The sequence below is a fragment of the Myotis daubentonii genome, chromosome 4, assembly GCF_963259705.1.
Source record: "Myotis daubentonii chromosome 4, mMyoDau2.1, whole genome shotgun sequence".
Classification (NCBI taxonomy): Eukaryota; Metazoa; Chordata; class Mammalia; order Chiroptera; family Vespertilionidae; genus Myotis; species Myotis daubentonii.
Window position 1 is genome coordinate 70,880,824 of NC_081843.1, and position 18,457 is coordinate 70,899,280.

The window sequence follows — 18,457 nt, forward strand, 5'->3', positions numbered from 1 at the left end:
GGAAAATCTGCACAGAACTTGGCTGCAACGTGTTTACGCAGCCACAGAGCCCCCCCCGTCCCATCTGAGGGAAGTGTCAGGCGCTCGGCTTCGGCCAACCTGAGACACAGAAAGGAGATCCCTCGGAAACGTGGAGGGAAAGCATAGGAATCGCCCGCTGCCTTCCGCGGGACCTGCCCAATGGGAACCCAGCGGCATTGCGCAATCCACAAAGCCCCTTGGTGGTAAGGGCTGCACAGGAAGTTCTCGTGTTGGACTCAAACAGATCCTCTTCCTCTGACACAAACCTACGTGAAGTCTAGATTCTGCGTTTTCCTTCTTCTCTCCCTCCCTCTTTCTAAGTATCCCTCAAGGTAGAGTGTTTCATAATTTTTCCGAGTGACAGAGACTCCTTGGATATATCATATCAATCACCTTCCTTGTGATCAGGAAGTGAAACCATGATCATATTGATGTGATTTTTGTTGTCAGCCAGGCCCACCCAACTACATAAATAGCACCAACACATGGAAGAGTGGTGTGCATTGTGTTACAAAAGATTTCCAACAGGACCTTACAGAGCAAGGGGTCAACCAGTTGACACAAAGGATTTCTGCCCCTTAGAAAAAGAGGGACTTTGTGTTTTCCTTTTCTTTGAAGTCAAGTATGCCCTTATACAATGGGGACAAAGTAAGTCCAAGGTGCACATCGGTTTAACACTGGGATTACTGGGAAGGACAGCAAACACTTCTTTCTGCACAGATATAGGAGCATCTTCATAATTCTCCCTGGCCTCTGCTCAGGAATTTATATCAATCACAATCCCTCAGAACAGTGATGTTTAAAGGAGAAGACCCTCTTTCACTCTGAATTCTTTGAGTAGGTTGGCTGGAGCTCATATTTTAAAACTTGTAGTAACCTAGACTCTTGTCCATGCACATCTATAATATTTCTTTTATGAGTTTCTTTTGCAAGTTGTATGAGTCCTGTGTACAGTTTTTAAGTAATAAAAGGTGGGTTTCAATGCTCAAAATGGACATGTGTCATTTCTTTATCAGTGGATGACATGACTATTAATTATAGGGTGTAGAAATCCATTTGTTTCCACAATGATTTATTCTCATAGTTATTACACTACCATTCCTAACATTGAAATTCTATTTCATTAAATATTTAGAATAATAGTCATACCACAGAATTGGACTTCAACCTTCACATTGAACAGATAAGCAAACTAAGGCCCAGAAAGTGATTTTCCTCAAGTCACATGTTTAACAGCAGAGCTGGAACCAGAATGTAAATCCTGACTCCCGGTCCAGTGATCTTTTCAGTGCTCCTCATATCAATGTTATAATCAAGATGACTTCACTCAGAAAGGGAGAAAAATGAAATAAAAGGATTGCTATTGAAATTTATATTCCAGAATCAGTGTAGACCTTTCTCTGAAACACTTTAAGGTATGCATTATTCTCATTCTTAAATGTGAGTAAACTTAGTTGAGTTCCAAAGAGTTTACGTTTCTTGCCCAAGGCCACTTTCTAAGTGGTAGATCTGTCGACCTGAAAGCTCATTCTCTCTCTGGTATCCTGCTCTCCCTTCATAATACAGATCAATAAAACATTTCTACAAAGGAGATCTACAGTAGAAACCAGCAACCAATAGCAGGTTATATCCATTTTCAGGAAAATGTTAATAGTTAACATTCATTATAAATAATGCCATCTGCACATGATGGAACATGATGAAAAATTATGGATCAGATACTCCTTACATCCTGAGATACTTTCCTTTATCTTGCCAAATGTGTTTCTATAGCCCGCCAACGTTTATGGTTCTCTATAGTGTCCTTCCATAGACATTACAACTCTTGTCCAATTAGTTCTACAGGGCAAAGGCATTTTCTCGGGCATACTTAAATAGTCAGAACATGGATCTTGTTGAAAAGCTTTATGCTACATGCCCTTGCTCTGACTTGTTACATTATTATTTAGAAAACCAGACACTTCTTCAGGCTGTTATATAACTGCAATGGAATGACACCCCTGAATATCCGCTTTCTTTCTCTAAGGCATATTTTCACCCCTAGCTACCTGTAATAGTGAAAAAAATAAAAAGGAGAGAATACTAGGTACATTCAGAATAGAGACTACAGCTGTATTATTTTTGTGTAACTGTTCTTGATCTCTCTCTCTCTCTCTCTCTCTCTCCTTCCCTCCCTTCTTCCCATCTTCTCTTTTATCAACTAAAGAGAATGAGAGAAGAATTATTTCAGATTGCCCCATGTCTGAAAAATCATCAGACATTTTTGAATGGGAAAATATATTTTTTCAGCTTTTATAACCAAAAATGTGTTTGCCTACTACACCCAAGTCTGAATCAAACAGTAATTCAAATATCCTGTGACCCCCTTTATATCCTGTCCTTGTACTGAGGACGTTCCCTATGTAAACTCCACAGTCTGGGTGGAGATAAAGCAAGATCTTCACTCTTGGTGCTGGTGGCTACAAGAAACCAGAAGCCAGAAAGTATGTGCCTTGCTTCCTTGCCTTGATCTTGTCTTTAGGAACTTGGCTGCGGTCAGTGGCAGCCAGCCAGTGACTTGAAGAAGAGAGGTGTAGTTGGCAGGTTTGTCTCCAGGGAATTTCATTATCTCCGTCTAAACCTCCACCTGAGGGCCTTTGGGATCGCATGTCAGTCTTCTCCTTTTTTATTGATCAGGTGAAGTGTTCTGAGACATGGTATTATTTGTTGCTGCACTAGGGATGATGACAAGGTTTCAGTCTTATCCACATTCAGACAGCAGAGTTCACATTTCAAGTCCCTGATCTGGCTGGTCCTAGGTACAAGCAAATATCCTCTCTGGGTGGTGAAAGAATTTGACAGGTTAAAAATGCGCCTTTAATGAACTCCAAAGACCCTAGAAAAAGGAAGCCAACCCTCTAAGATTGCTTCATTTAAAAAAAAAAAAAACTTTTTTAAATTTACATATTAGGGACAGATATTTTATCCAACATTTTAAATCCACTTTGGTTTTTGAGAAAGCGCAGAAGTAATGGAAGGTTTTTGTTGTCTTCTTTAAAAATTAAAAGAAACCCTTCAAGAGGCAAAGTGTGGTGACAATCTCATTATACTTTAGCCTGAAGTCTATAAATCACTTAGAGAAATTAAACACAGGCAAATATCCTTGAAAGCCACAAAAAAATTGATTTCTTTCCCAGAAATCAGATACCGTCTTTGCTCCCCAACCCCCCAAATCAAAATGTTACAGTAAAATGTTTCTTTCAAAAAAAAAAGAGGGTTTTTTTCCCTTCTCTGCTGTAAATGTCTTGTTCATGGTTGGGCAGATTTCTCCAGGACTTAACTGGAAGACCATCTACATCACGGCAGAACTATGCAAGCCAAAGCCAAGTTCCAACATGGAGTGATGGGAAAAAGGCTGGGCTGCTGAGAGGAGATGACTTCATTAGGGAGAAAGAGGCTCTCTGATTCTGTCCACGGGGCAGCCAAATGGTCCAGCACATCTGCACTCACCCCCGGGAGGCTGCCTGGAGCAGAGTATCAAAAATGCCATCATTTTTTATAAAGAAAAAGATCAAGGCATAAATAAAGCAGCCCCACTAAAGTGAATCAACCTTACTCCTCTTCTTAGTCACTTTCTCAAACTCTTTTTGCCCCTCCCCATAGCCTGAACAATATAGGTCATGTTTTATAAATCATTTGGCTGAACCATGACAAAATGAAGAATCTGTTTTCTGAACACAAGGAAGCGGCAGAGATCTTGGAATCTGTGTGGCAGGGCAGAACAATTAGAGACTTTCTTAAGAGGCAAAACTTTCGCAGTTGCTGTTTATTTTCAGTGAGTACCAGACTCCATTTATTTAATTGGAGTACAATGGGACCCAGAGACAAGAAGCTTAATGAAAGCACTATGGATGCGGCAAAAACGGCCACCGTGGCATCATTAGTTTCTCTGGGGAGCAAAAGCGGAAGGCAAGACAGGAAACCAGGAAGTTCCAAATAGTGAGAAGAATGTTTGGAGAGCTCTAATACAGGTATCGAAACAGGGCAAAGAACCAACACACAGGCGCTTCATTTTATTTCACCAGTAAAAGGAATTGCAGGACTAGTCGAATGTCAGAGACTTTATGCTCTTGCCACAAAATATGAGTGATCACATTTTTAACCCTATGACTCAACGGAGATCAAATATTTGTTATAACTCAAAGAAAAAAGAAGAGAAGAATATTTATAAGACTCAGCAAATACCACAAACAGACTGTACTCAGTTTTATTTATATTTTCTTTGTTCAATTCAATATTTATTGAGCACCTTCTATATGCCCTGTTTAGACCTTAGGCATTAAGGCATTATTCAATAGGTAAAATACTCCCATCCTAAAGGAGTTTATAATCTCTATAGAAAAATTAACTTATTAGAGTAGCCAAGGTTATGATTTATCGACATAGTGACTAATGAATTTAGAGGGAAAAAGTATTTTGTGTATGAGTCCATTGGCTGGTCTAGTCAACCATCTTTTACAAACATGCCAAGACTACAAATGGATTAGGGAGATGATCGCTCAACAAATCTTTCTTTACTGGGAAATCTCTTTCATGTACATATCCTACCAACATTGAATCCCAAGCATTAATCTTGTTGTATATGATGAAATTGGGTTTCTTATTTTCCCCTAATAAAAATGTTTGCTTAGATGACGTACTCAGGGTTCACTTTGTTTCCAGAAGTCTTCCAGAATTGATAAACCAAACCAAAGTTGAATGGTGGAAGGAAAGCATTAAAGTTCATCCCAACAAGAAAAGGTCAGAGACACTGATAATTCCAAGAACACCAGAGTGAGTCTCTGCTGGGCAAGAGTATCAAATGTACCCATTAGAAAACAAGAGGAAAGAACAACGTGGTAAAAATTATTACTATTCTTAGTCATCATAAAGCTGAAATAAATTGATTAAAACATAGTATTGAATTTACTGACTTCTTTCAAAACTGCAGTTGTCAATGTATAATGGCCCTTCCTATGCCCCGTTTCTGCGACACCTATGAGGCCTTTTTGTCTTTTCTTTTTCCTCTTTGTTGGTAGCTGCCTCCTCCCTCCCATATCTATTCCCCCCCCCCATTTTTATTGAGATATAATTAACATGACATTGTGTAAGTTTACAGATTATAATATGATAATTAAATACCTGTATATATTGTGAAATGTTTGCCACAATAAAAGTTGTTTACGACATCCTCTGCCTCACACAATTACCTTTTTGTTGTTGTTTTGGTGAGAATATTAAAGCTCTACTCTCAGAGCTGCTTTCAAGTATACAATACGGTATTGTTAACCATAGTCACCATGCTGTACATGAGATCTCTGGAGCTTATTCATCTTACAACTGAAAGTTTGTACCCTTTGGTCAACATCTCCCTATTTCCCACACATCTTCAGCCCCTGACAATCACCATTCTACTCTCAACCCAATAAAAAGGCCATATATGACAAGCCCAGAGCTAAAATCATACTCAATGGTAAAAGGTTGAAGGATTACTCATAAAGATCAGAAACAAGACAAAGGTGCCCGCTCTTGACAATATTAGAAGTCCTGGCCAGAGCAATTAGGGAAGAAAAATGAAATAAAAGATGTTCAAATCAGAAAGAAAGAAAAATTGTCCTTGTTTGCTGATGACATGATCTTAAATAAAGAAAATCCTAAAGACTTCACAAAAAAATTGTTCGAGCTGATAAATTCAGTACTGGTTCAAGCTACAAAATCAACATACAAAAATTATTTGCATTTCGATACAATAACAACTATCTAAAAAAGAACTAAAGACGGCAATCCCATTTACAATAGCAGTGAAACAAAACAATACTTAGGAATAAATTTAACCAAGAAAGTAAAAGATCTGTATACTGAGAACTGGTAGACACCATAGAAAGAAATTGAAGAAAACACAAATAAATGGGAAGATATCTGTGTTCATGGATTGGAAAAATGACCATACTACTCAAAGCCATCTATAGATTCAATCCTTATCAAAATTCCAACGAAATTTGTCACAAAAATAGAAAAAAATATGATGTCTACCTTAGTTTGGTTTCCCACAGAGGTAAGCCCTGAGACAAGGATTTAAATGCAAGTACTGTAGTTTACCTGGGAGGTGAGTCCTACAGAGAGGCAGGAAGTGAGAGGGAAGGGAAGGAGGCTAGTGAAGGGTGCATGTCAAGCAGGTTGCCACTATGGGCAACTGGAGTTTATTCCCACTGGGGAAGGCAGGGAAACAGTGGGCAATGTGTACCTCAGGGGTTTCCCAACTGAGAGAGAGGGAGCTGGAGCATTTATACACCAGTCCTGGGTGGAAGGCTTTTCCAAGAGGTGTTTTCCCCTGCCAATTCTGCATTTGAGGGGTAGACTGGGCTCCCGTGGCCTGAGAGAGCTCTCAGGTTATAAGATGCAGGGGCTGCAATGAGGAGGGTCAGCATGCACAGAAATGATAAAGGTGAAGGGATATGAGTGGGGCATCATCACATATGCCATAATTCCCAATCTTGTAGTCACCACCAAGACTGACTAGATTGTGGGACTGGCTACAACAGGTTTCCTACCTTAGTTGTGTGCCGAGCCAGCTCAGCCAGGTTCAGTGAGCCTGAAAGGGGGCAGTGAAGGATTGAGAAAAGACAGACAAGAGAAAAAAGCTGGGTCTGGGTGGGATACTGTCCTCTCTGATGGAGAGCTAGCAACAGCGCCACGGCCTGTAAGCCGTGTCTTCATTTTATAGCCAGATTCCACAAGGCAAAGTAAGGGCGTGGTTACAAGGTTCTCGTGGGTTTCAAATCTACTCAATTACATGCACCTGATCAAGTTTTGTTTACTTGCTGCCCCTCCTACAGCAGTGGTTCTCAACCTTGGCTGCACATTAGAATCACCTGGGAATCTTTTTAAAATCCTGATTTCTGGGCCTCATCCTCCGGAAATTCTGTTTCTTTGTTACTAATGTTGTGGCCTCACCCCATAACAAAGACACAGAATTTCCGGAGGATGGGGCCCAGAAATCAGGATTTTAAAAAGATTCCCAGGTGATTCTAATGTGCAGCCAAGGTTGAGAACCATTGTCCTACAGCCTATATCACTTAGCCACATGGGACCACAGGTTCGGACAATAGGTTCAAGCTTACAACTATAGCCTTTGACTATAATTGTGCCAGGAGGGCTTTGCCCTCCAAGCTAGGACTTGCACGTGGCCATGAGAGGACTGTGCCCTCTCATTAGTCCCAGGCTTGAACCTGTCCAAACATTGTGGCCGCTTTCCACAAGTTGAGACAAGATGAGGTGGCAAATCCTAGCATATCAGGGAGGTGTGTGAACCTATTCAGTGGCTCCTCCCTCCTTCCCAGAGCATCTTCCCAGCCTCGCACCCAGTACTGCCCCTTTAGCAGGATCTTCAGCCTGAATCTCAGTGCCTCTTCTCCCACACAGACCTGGCTTGACTCCCTCACATGTGCCTCAACTCTTAGGAAGAACCAGCCAAATGAGGCTTGAAACCTCTTGTCCTGAGAATCATAAATGAATCTTAAATTTATGGAAATTAAAGAACAGAAGGGCTGTAAATGTGTCTAATGCAAAGTCATCTTACTTCAGACTTGGGGTCATTGGTGGAAGCTCCGTGATGATACATGCAGTTCCTTAGCACATGCCTGGTCCAGGCTAGGAACCAAATACATATGTGTTGAATAGAAATGGAATGCCTACATCTGTCAAGTGTTTTCTATGTCCTGAGAATATCAATGGAGAATAGAGGTAGAAATAGGAATAAAACATACCTTCTGCTTCAAAAAATGTGGCAAACTCAACTGCATTACCAAGGTCATGAGGATACCATAAAAGAGTGAAACAGGCAAAGAATTAACAATAGAGAATGGTGAGGAGCATGTTACTTAGTTCCAGCCACTGGTGAGGTGGGACTGTTGGTTCAGTGCTTCCCACTCTTAAAACATTAAATAGGCCAAACAAAACTGCTCTTTGGGCTGCATTCCACCGGAAGGACCCTAAGATTGTCCCCACACATTTAAATGTTCAAAGGGAAGGCTGATGGCAAGCAAGCAAAAGTTTATCCCCTTTATCTACTCTTTCCTTTTCTTCTTCTTTTGTATTTCCTATCAGTAAACACCCTTATGAATCCTCAAGAGGCCAGTGTGTTCTCCCAGAGGCCTAGGGAGGGGAAGAAGCAATGACAGGAAGAGTTCAAGAAAGGAAGGAGACTGGTACATGAGAACTTCTGAAGAAACAAGGAAGACTGAGACCAAAAGGTGGCAGACAGGCAAGAAGCCCCCTTCCTGCCCAGCTCCCTCCTCTGAGCCATCTGACCTCACCACATGCTGCCAGCAGCCCTGACTCCACTGGAGCCCCCATTACAGGGGCCAAGAAAGTCAACGTTGCCCTTGTGGTGGAGGGATCCGAATCTCCAGCATCCCAGTGGCAACAGTGGTTGCAATTGCCTAAGGGGTCTGGAACAATCGCACGGTTGACCCTGCACATCCTCCACCAGTAGGCTCCACAGAATTTGATATCTTGCGACAATGTAGTCTGAATCTAAAAGAACGATGTGAAACTGGCATGTCAGGCTGTAAATAAAATAAAAAAGAATACCTATGGTGGCAAAGTCGATTGCATTTTGGAGGGGAAAGAAGTGGGGAAGCAGATTTCAGAGTACTCACACCTGAGGAGCAGCCAGGAACTTGATAATGATTAGGAATTATTTCCTAATGTGACCCAAGTAAAATTTCAATAATCTGTGGTAGAAATTTTGATTATTGTCTTCCCCACCAGCACTCAAGATGAAGAAAGGAAGACTCCCTGGCAAGTATCTAAAAGTTGGAGAATCCACCATCCATTGGCATCAGATTTCACCTCCCACACCTCGCCCCCAACCATTTCTTTTATAGTTTCCTAAATCAGAATAAAAGTTTGTGGTGAGGAATGTCAATTTCAACTACAGGATACAATGAACATTAAGATTTGAAATTATCATATTAAAGATCTACTCTCAGATTGCATAAGTGTCTTTACATTTGGGTAGAACATTAGCATTTTCAAAGTTAATGTTTATCAAGTCACAAAATGGCTAATCCCTAGTTGGCTTAATCCTTGAATTGTCCCTGTATAGTATATGTGGGAAATATTAATGGGCCCTCTGGCAGAGACTTCTAGCTGCTCCCTATGTTAAAAATATACCCAGGATTTGATTTAATCAGGCTTGGTAAGATAGCAGACACGGAAATGATTATCATCTAGGGATTCACAGATCCCTAGAAATAGATGCACAGCATGCCATGTAGGGCCCTATGCAGCAGGGACAGGGACAGTCAGGGGCCAGAAGAGGTATGAAAGCAGAGCCTGACCTGGAACCTTTATTGGGGTTTGGGGGTAACCCATACCTTTGAGTTGCTGTGTACAAGTATGCAAGCATCTTTCACATTTTACTGTGCACACAACCTTTGCCTTGCACAGCACAACCTCTGTACTGTACATGGCAGCCCTGAAAATAGTCCCATTTCCTAGATGAGGACAAGAACTCTCAAGGAGGTTTGGCCATACCTTTAGTATATCCTAGATCCAAAGCCCTATAAGGATTATAGAGTCGAAAGTGGATAATTTGCCAGTTTCAGTATAATATGAAATACAGTAGCACATCAACCTTCTTAGGCAAAAGGTAAAAAATATGTTAAGGACTAGAATATTTAATTACTTAAAAGTAATAAATTTAAAGAAAAAGGGAGTTGGATGCAAAGGAACAGGATGCAGTATCTTCTTAAATCCAACAGCCAAGTGCCAGGCCCTGCACAGGGGCAGTTACGGAGCCTGCGTGTGGGTCTGTCATTTGCATGCATTAGGATGGAAATTGAGCGTCCATAGTTTCCTTACACGTCCCGGGGAAGTGATTGCACTTCCCAAGATCCCTTTGTACTCATAATTACTTGATTTGTGAACCAAATGTGTGGTTTGAGGATGGAAATAGGTATACAGTAACTCCAGTTGGGAGGTCCAATTTTGACCTCAATGATGAGAGATTTTTTTTTTTTATAAAAGCAAGATTAGATATAGGATTCAAATTTAGTTTATTTAAAACATTTGGTATTTTGAATTAATTTATTTTAAGGGTCCAATTTGATTTTCTGTACTTAAAATTGCTGGGAGATGCAGTTAAGTGATAATTGAAATAATTAATTTTCAATAAGAAAACAAGTACAAAGTATCATTTTTATCAGTAGGATATATCATATCAACTTTGCAGTCTTAATAAAGATAGTGTCAAAATTTTGTATTTAAGTAAATCATAGCAACATTCTATTATTATCTGCTAGTTGTTCTAAAACACACGTACATAATACTAACCACTGCAATATTGAATTATACCTCCGCAGACCTAACAGATGCTTTTTGAAAAATGCCCTGGGATTCATAGTTTAATTCACAACAGTTTTTCCATTCCTTGAAAAGTCATTTTCCCCCCTTGTGCAAGTATGTTCCATAGGAAATGGAATAGTCTTAAAAGCAAGTATTCTTTATTGATTCAGATGTTGTCCTACCCATAACTAGTGCTGTATTACTATAAACATAAACTGTTCTATCTACTATACCACACGTTGTAATTACTAGAGGGCTTTCAACTGCTCCCTTATTGCTTAAAAATTAGCTTTGCATTTGCAAGGCAGAGATGGCTCCCACCCCACTCTGAGAGCTAGAAGTGACTCCACCTGTGGCCTGAGGCAAAGACTCCTGGGTGTGCTGGGCTCGCATGGCTGCTGGTGGCTGACATGGGGCAGTACTGTGGCTATCTTGAAATAATGATTTTGGAACAATTTCTACTTAAAATGCTGGGTAAAGGTACATTCAAAAAAGTTTGCAGCCAGTCAAATTGAATAGGACAAGTGCCATTAGGTTTTTTTAAAGGATGTTCTCATTTGACAAAGTAAATGCACAAGGCTGGCCATTGAGTTCTAACTTCTATTTTGGAGACAAATCTAATCATGAAATGATCTCTCTGTTACGGAGACCAAAACATTTTGCTTCCAGGAAGCATTTATCCAAACGATACAAAAGATGCTACAATCTCAAAGGTGCTTGTTTTAAACTTCTCTTTCATTCTCCAAATATGATTATGATAGGAATAAACACAACGACAATAATAGAAATAGCCACCAATTGTTGACCAAGATATGATCGATTCCCACTGCTCCTTCCCTGTACACTGTACCATGTTAGTCTTGTACAGTCATCTATTGCCACGTGTTTTGGAAGAGGTAAGAGAAAGGGGCTGAGGCACAGAGAACAGGAGCCAGATTATAGCACACAAGCTCAGATATGTCTTATGAGAGCATTACAGTGTGGATTTAGTGTGATGAATTTTATTCTTATTGTCAGACCTGAGAGACCATCTGGTACAAAGCATAATTTCCTCTAGGACAGCGATTTCCAACCTTTTTTCTTATGGCACACATAAGCTGATTACTAAAATTCTGTGGCACACCAAAAATGATATATTTTGTCGATCTGAAGAAAATAGGTATCATTTTGATGCATTCACACCAGACAGCAATTGTGTTGGCTGTTGTCATTTCTTTATTTGACAATCCAAGGGAAAAGAGGCCAGTGTCCCTGACTAAATAGTCAAATATTGAATGTTTTAAAAATTCTTGAGGCTGAATATCACCCCTCAAGGGAAAGGTTGCTTCTGAATTTCCAAAGAATAGATTCACTGTAACTTCCCAGGGCGTTGTTTCTATTTGGGGAAGGGGCCACTTCTCCCCCCCCCCCAACCCCCCCCTCTTTACCAAGCTGAAGCTGAACAGAACATGGACTGCCCAGCCTGCACTCTCCTAAAAACAAAACAAAGCCGGGGGTGGGGTGGGGGTGGGGGGGTGGCAAAACTACTTATCACACTTAAGTGGCCTCAGGCTTAGTTAAGTGCTCTGCAAATCCTTACCATCCTGGACGTCCTGATAAACACTGTTCTGGGGACATTTTATTTTGATTTTGATAATTTGTCATATACCTCATGCAGCTTTGCTAATGAACACAGAAAAATCAATTGCTGTTTTGTTCCATTGCTTGTTCAATGAAAAGCTTCTTTTTACCTTCCTATTCCCCCCACCCCCCCTGCCGCCATGTTTCAAAGTAACACAACACGATAGCATCAGCCTTGGGTTTGAGCCCTCACAGATAGAAATGTTCTTGACATCGGCTCAATAGGACTTTGTGTAATAACTTTGCCCATGTTCTCAGACTCCTATCAGTCCCAGAGGTAGTCATAACAAACACGATCTGAAGCTTCAGAATCTTCAGGAAATTCTGGCCTTTAAGAAAAGGAAAAAAAAACCAAAACAACAACAACAAAAACTGTCTTTGGAGGTTTCTCTAAAGCCAACGCAATGTTTACAAATTGGGCCAATAATCTATAAAAATAAAACCAGGGATTATTTTAAAAGATAGCTAAGAAATCTTTGTTTATACAGTACTAAAAATTATAGAGAAAATTTTCCAACAAAAGTAAGACAGTGATTTCATTAGAATAGGACTCCTTATAGGAAACACGAACATTAAAATGTTTGCATTTCAAGTGTTCTTACATAAAGTGGAAGTGGGATTTAGAAAAGTAGTTTATTACATTTTCATAAAGTGTAAAGCTTATAAAGCATGTTTAGTAAACATCAATTCATTTGAGGTGGTCTTGTTACCATGTCACATTCAGCTTACCGGGAAAAGTTTAGTCCAGACCCAAATTATTTTCATTTTACTGATACACCACTTAGAGATACCATGCACTTAGCAATCCTAGGTCACACACACTGTGCCCTGAAGTGTATATCGCTGCTAACCTCCTCAAGTTCATCTATTTTTGTTACTTCTAGTCCACAAAGCACGATGGGGTTTATGTTTTGTTATTTCTGGAAATTACAATAGCCTGATGCACTCCTAATGAACACTTTTCATGTTTCAGAAATTTCCAAATCAAATATTGATGATTTTTTTTACAATAAATTGACTTGGAACTTAATTTCCCTGTGGCTTCTACCTTTGAAAACATCTGCTGTTTTATAGCATCCTGCTTGCCTTCATATAGGTTGTTTCTATAACCTGTAAACTTCTTTCCCTGTTCCCACCTTTGTTTATCTGGGGGGGGGGGGGGGAGTGACCTAAATTTCAAGACCTGGATTAAGCTTTGGTACTCCATGGAGTTTTTCTGAAGTGATCTCCCTGATGTACCCCAACCTCACCTCCTCTGCTGCCTCTCAAAAGAGGTAGCTACCGTAAATTACATGTGCTTCCATTACTACATTTATCCCAGCAATGCTACAGTTCATGGATTATATAATTACATGAGACTTTAAAATCAAGGACTGTTATTTTGTTTGTTTGTTTGTTTGTTTGTTTGTTTGTTTTTTCCCCTGTACTTGTATCTCAAAATTTTGGAGCAGTGCTTGATACCTAAATATCCTAAAAAACTACTTGGTAGAAAATAAAAATAAATGATGAGAAAGAACACACCTAGTTTCTATTTCAAAGATATTTTTGTTTCCTTCTCAAAATGAAGTAAAATCATTAGTGCACATATTTCATCATTAAAAAATCATTCATGATGCCGAAACCGGTTTGGCTCAGTGGATAGAGCGTCGGCCTGTGGACTGAAAGGTCCCAGGTTCGATTCCGGTCAAGGGCATGTACCTTGGTTGTGGGCACATCCCCAGTAGGAGATGTGCAGGAGGCAGCTGATTGGTGTTTCTCTCTCATCGATATTTCTGACTCTCTATCTCTCTCCCTTTCTCTCTGTAAAAAATCAATAAAATATATATTTTAAAAAATCATTCATGATTATGCTAAGCATAATAAGCCAGTCAGAGAAAGACAGACACACATGATCTCACTCATATGTGGAATCTAAAGAACAAATATAAACTGATGAACAAAGTAGATCGAGAGACACAGAAGCATGGGACAGTCTGTGGAATCTCAGAGGGAAGTGGGGGGGGGGGTGAGTGGATAGGTGGGTGGGTGGGAAGAGATCAACCAAAGAATTTATATGCATATATGCATAACGCTCAGGCACAGTGTGGTGAATAGTGTGGTGAATGCCTGGGGAGTGGGTGCAGATATGGACTAGAAGGGGTCAATGGGGAAAAAAAGAAGACTTGTGTAATATTTTCAACAATAAAGATTAAATAAAAAATTATCCATGGACATATAAAGGTTGAAATAGCAATAGACTGCCTAGGTTTGAAATGTGGCTTCACCACTTTACTAGCTAAATAATCTGAAAAAGTGATTTAATTCTATTCTCTTCCCCAAAAGAAGTCCTCAATCTACTGATCCTTAAACTAGGGAGATTATAACACTACTTACCTATTAGGGGGGGACTTAGCCCAAGGCCCAGCACATGGGAGCAGCTCTTGTAAATGATCAGGTATCAGGCTAGCAATCTATTCTCCTTTCAAAAAGCTGAAGAAAAATCCTCATTTTGTGGTGGTTTTCCTTCCTCCTCCTTCTTGTCCTGCCCCTCTTCCTCCTCTTCTCCTCCCCCTCCTCCTCATCCTACAGGTTTATTGAGATATGACTGACAAATATATTGATGGGTACAAAGTTGCAAGATGAAAAAAATTCTGGCGATGGTTGCATAATGATATAAATGGACTTTATGTCACTGAACTGTATAATTCAATATTATTAAAATGGTAAATTTTGTGCTATGTATATTTTACCATAATTTTGTACATTTAAAAAATATTTTAAATGACATACAATAAGCTTCACATATTAAAAGTTTACAATATATTTTTGACAACTTTTGGCATAGGTATACACCCATGACACCATTACCATAGTAAAAACAATGAACATATTTATAATCTCCAAAATATTCATTGTGTCACTGTGTGTTCCTGCCCTTCCTCCATCCCCACCCAGTCAACCACTAATCTTTCTGTCACTATGGATTAATGTATATTTTCTAGAATTTTACATAAATGGAATCAATATGTACTTTATTTTGTCTGGCTTCTTTCTTGGAGATTTATCCATGCTGCCGTATCAACAGAGCATTCCTTTTTATTGCCGAGGCGTATTCCATTGTATGTATTATATCACAGTGTGTTTATCCACTCATCTCTTGATGGACATTTGGGTTGTTTCCAGTGTTTTAGCCATTACAAATAAAGATGCTATGCATGGTTGCATACAAATCTTTCGAAGGACATATGTTTTCATCCTCTTGGGTAAATAACTAGGAGTGGAATGGCTGGATCTGATGGTAGGTATATGTTTAGCTTTTCTAAGAAACTGCTAAATTGTTTTCCAAAGTCGCTGAGCATTTTACATGACCACCAGCAGTGCCTGAGAGTTTCAGGTCCTCCATGGCCTGGGCAGTTGGCACCTGAGAGAAACGCTCTCCAGGCAGTGAACTGGACCCATAGTAAGGCTTAACTTATTCATTTCCTGTCCATCGAGTGTCACTATTCTTTCCTGCCGGATGTCCAGTCACTTGAAAGCCACTGTTTCATATATTTTGTCCAGTTTTCCAGTGCTTCTGGAGGAGGATAAATCTAGGCCCTTCTATTCCATCTTGGCCACAAGTGTGAAGTCTTGCACTTCTTCATTCGTATGGTGTGAACAGTTAGATTTACCAAGTAAGCCAAGAAAGTTGTGATCGTTAAATGAAATTGCAGTCATATTTCATGCCTTCTAATAGTTCGGTTTACAATGGACACCAAATGATTAGTCTACTACTTATATTGTGTTACATGTGGATGTTGGATCTCTATTACAAAGTACACTGAACATAAGAAAATGCAATTTCTTACCTATTGGTATGGGGAGAAGAGAAGCAAGGGACATAGATCACTTTTGCATGGCCAGTTTGCTGATTTCTTACTATTTGCACATTAGCACCAGAGAAGACCGTGGACTGTGGAGTTGCTTAGTGCTGCACCCAGTCCATTGCATTGAAAGAACTTAATAAATGAAGATGCTTGTCGATTCAGTTTGGGTAACTTAGAATCCCAATTACACCTAAGCTGAGTTGCGAAAGCTACTTCTAAGGAATTTTCACTTCACACTACTTTATCTCTGATGAGGTTCATCAAGCAACTCTCTCATTAAATTGGATTTTCAGAGAACCTGCTTGCCCTAGGAACTCTGCTGGCTGATTAAGAGATACCACCTTATGCTTTGCATCTTTTCTGGTGTCAACGGGCTGCTTCATTTGTTAAGACAGTACTTCCTGGCTTTGAGGAGTTAGTGCAAGCTTAATGCAGTCTTCCAACAACCCAAAAGGAAGGTCAGCCCCTGACACACTCTTATCTGGGGCACTGGTTATCAGTGCTTGGGAGGTCAGAGGGGATCTGAGTGTTCTAATTAGTGCACATTTTAAATACCCATTTCCTTTCTGTTACCCACCTCTACATCATTTCAAAAGCCAGTTCCGAGGAGAAAATTATTCTAGCCTGTGGGTGAAACAACTGGTGTACACACATCTGAGGTGGTGGAGGTGGGAAGTGGCAAACCTTCCGGGGAAGTGGATGGTTCCCAGAAGCTTGATCTGTCCCTGGGGGAGCCTCTCCCAGGTGGGGGGTGTCCCAAGGCAAAGACGAGGCCCGACTACAAGGTGCTCATTTACAATAAATTCCTCCAACGCAGGTTCAGACGGGGGATGAAATGGGGAAGTGAAATACCCTCACTATGGATAAAGACCCGAAGAGAAACGCGCCCACTTCTCAAGAGCTTTAAACATTGGAGTTTTTGATGCCTACAGGCCTAAGTAAGGCAAAACAGAAATAATAGTGAAGAGTGAAAGAGGAGAGAACGCTTAAGTTGTGTAGGCCAAAGACTTTAAAAACTATCAACTCAATGTTTTATAATTATTGGAAAATAATATTTTAATATTTTTCCACTTTTATTGTGGTAAAATACACATATCATAACATTTATCATTTTAAATATAATTCAGTGGTATTAAGTACATTCACATGATTGTGCAACCATCGCCACCATCCATCTGTGGAACTCTTTTCATCTTGCAAAACTGAAATTCTTTAAGCATTAACCATAATTTCTCATTCCTCTGTCCTAGCCCCTGGCAACCACCATTCTATCTTCTGTCTTTATGATTTTGAGTATTCTACACACCTCAGATAATTGAAAAGTCTAGCTTTATGCCAGTGCTGTACTGTTTTGATTACTGTGGCTTTGTAGTTTTTGTTTCTTTGTTTTTATTGATTTCAGAGAGGAAGGGAGAGGGAAAGGGAGCTAAAAATATCAATGATGAGAGGGAATCATTGATTGGATGCCTCCTGCACGCCCCACACTGGGGATCAAGCATGCAACCTGGGCATGTGCCCCGACCAGGAATCAAACTGTAACCTCCTGGGTTCATAGGTCGATATTCAACCACTGAGCCATGCCAGCTGGGCTGTAGTAATTGTCAAAATCAGAAATTATGAGTCTTCCAGCTTTGTTCTTCTTTTTCAGGATTTTTTTCTTGGCTATTTGGGATTCCTTGAGATTCCAACCACTTTTAGCATAGGTTTCTCTATTTCTGTAAAAAATGTCATTGGAATTTTGATAGGAATTGCCTTAAATTTGTAGCTTGCTTTGGATAGAATTGACATCTTAATAATATTAAGTCTGATGGGGAACTCAAGAAGTTAAACTTTTTTAGTTGTAGATATATAGCTAACAATAGGCTTGGCAATTAATGCATAAAGAAAGCTATTGTTCCAGGGGCTGGAAGGCATGACTGGACCTGCCCAGACTTTAGCAGCCGGGAAAGCAATTGACTTTCATCCCCAGGAGGACTGCAGGTGACTAAGGTAGCTCCAGGGAGAGAACATCCACAGCACAGGGTGCAGATAAAGAGTCGCCAGTCAGAGATGAAGGGATGCTAGGAAAATCTACAAACTGCAGCTTCTATCTGATTAACCTCCTCCCTGAATTCCAAACCCTTTACCTACACTTCTCTTCTCCTTATGAAAAGGGTTGGCTTGAGATGACATGTCAGACTTCCTTTGTAGGTTGCATAACCCTCCCTCTTCTCAGATCACAGGCCATCTGAATAAAGCGCCATAAAGATTCAATCCTTGCCCTGGCTGGTTTGGCTCAGTGGATAGAGCTTGAGCCTGCAGGCTGAGGGTCCTGGGTTCGATTCCAGTCAAGGGCACATGCCTGGGTTGCGGGCTCCATCCTCAGTGGGGGGCATGCGGGAGGCAGCTGATCAATGATTGTCTCTCATCATTGATGTTCTTATCTCTCACTCCCTCTTCCTTCTTCTCTGAAATCAATTATATATGTAATAAATGATTCAATCCTTGTCTCTCCTTATTAGTTCTGGGAGTGACTGGCAGCGGGAACACCGACTTTTCTGGTTTCAAGTCTCCCAATTCATAAACACAAAATGTCTTCCCATTTATCTGTCTGCTTTAATTTC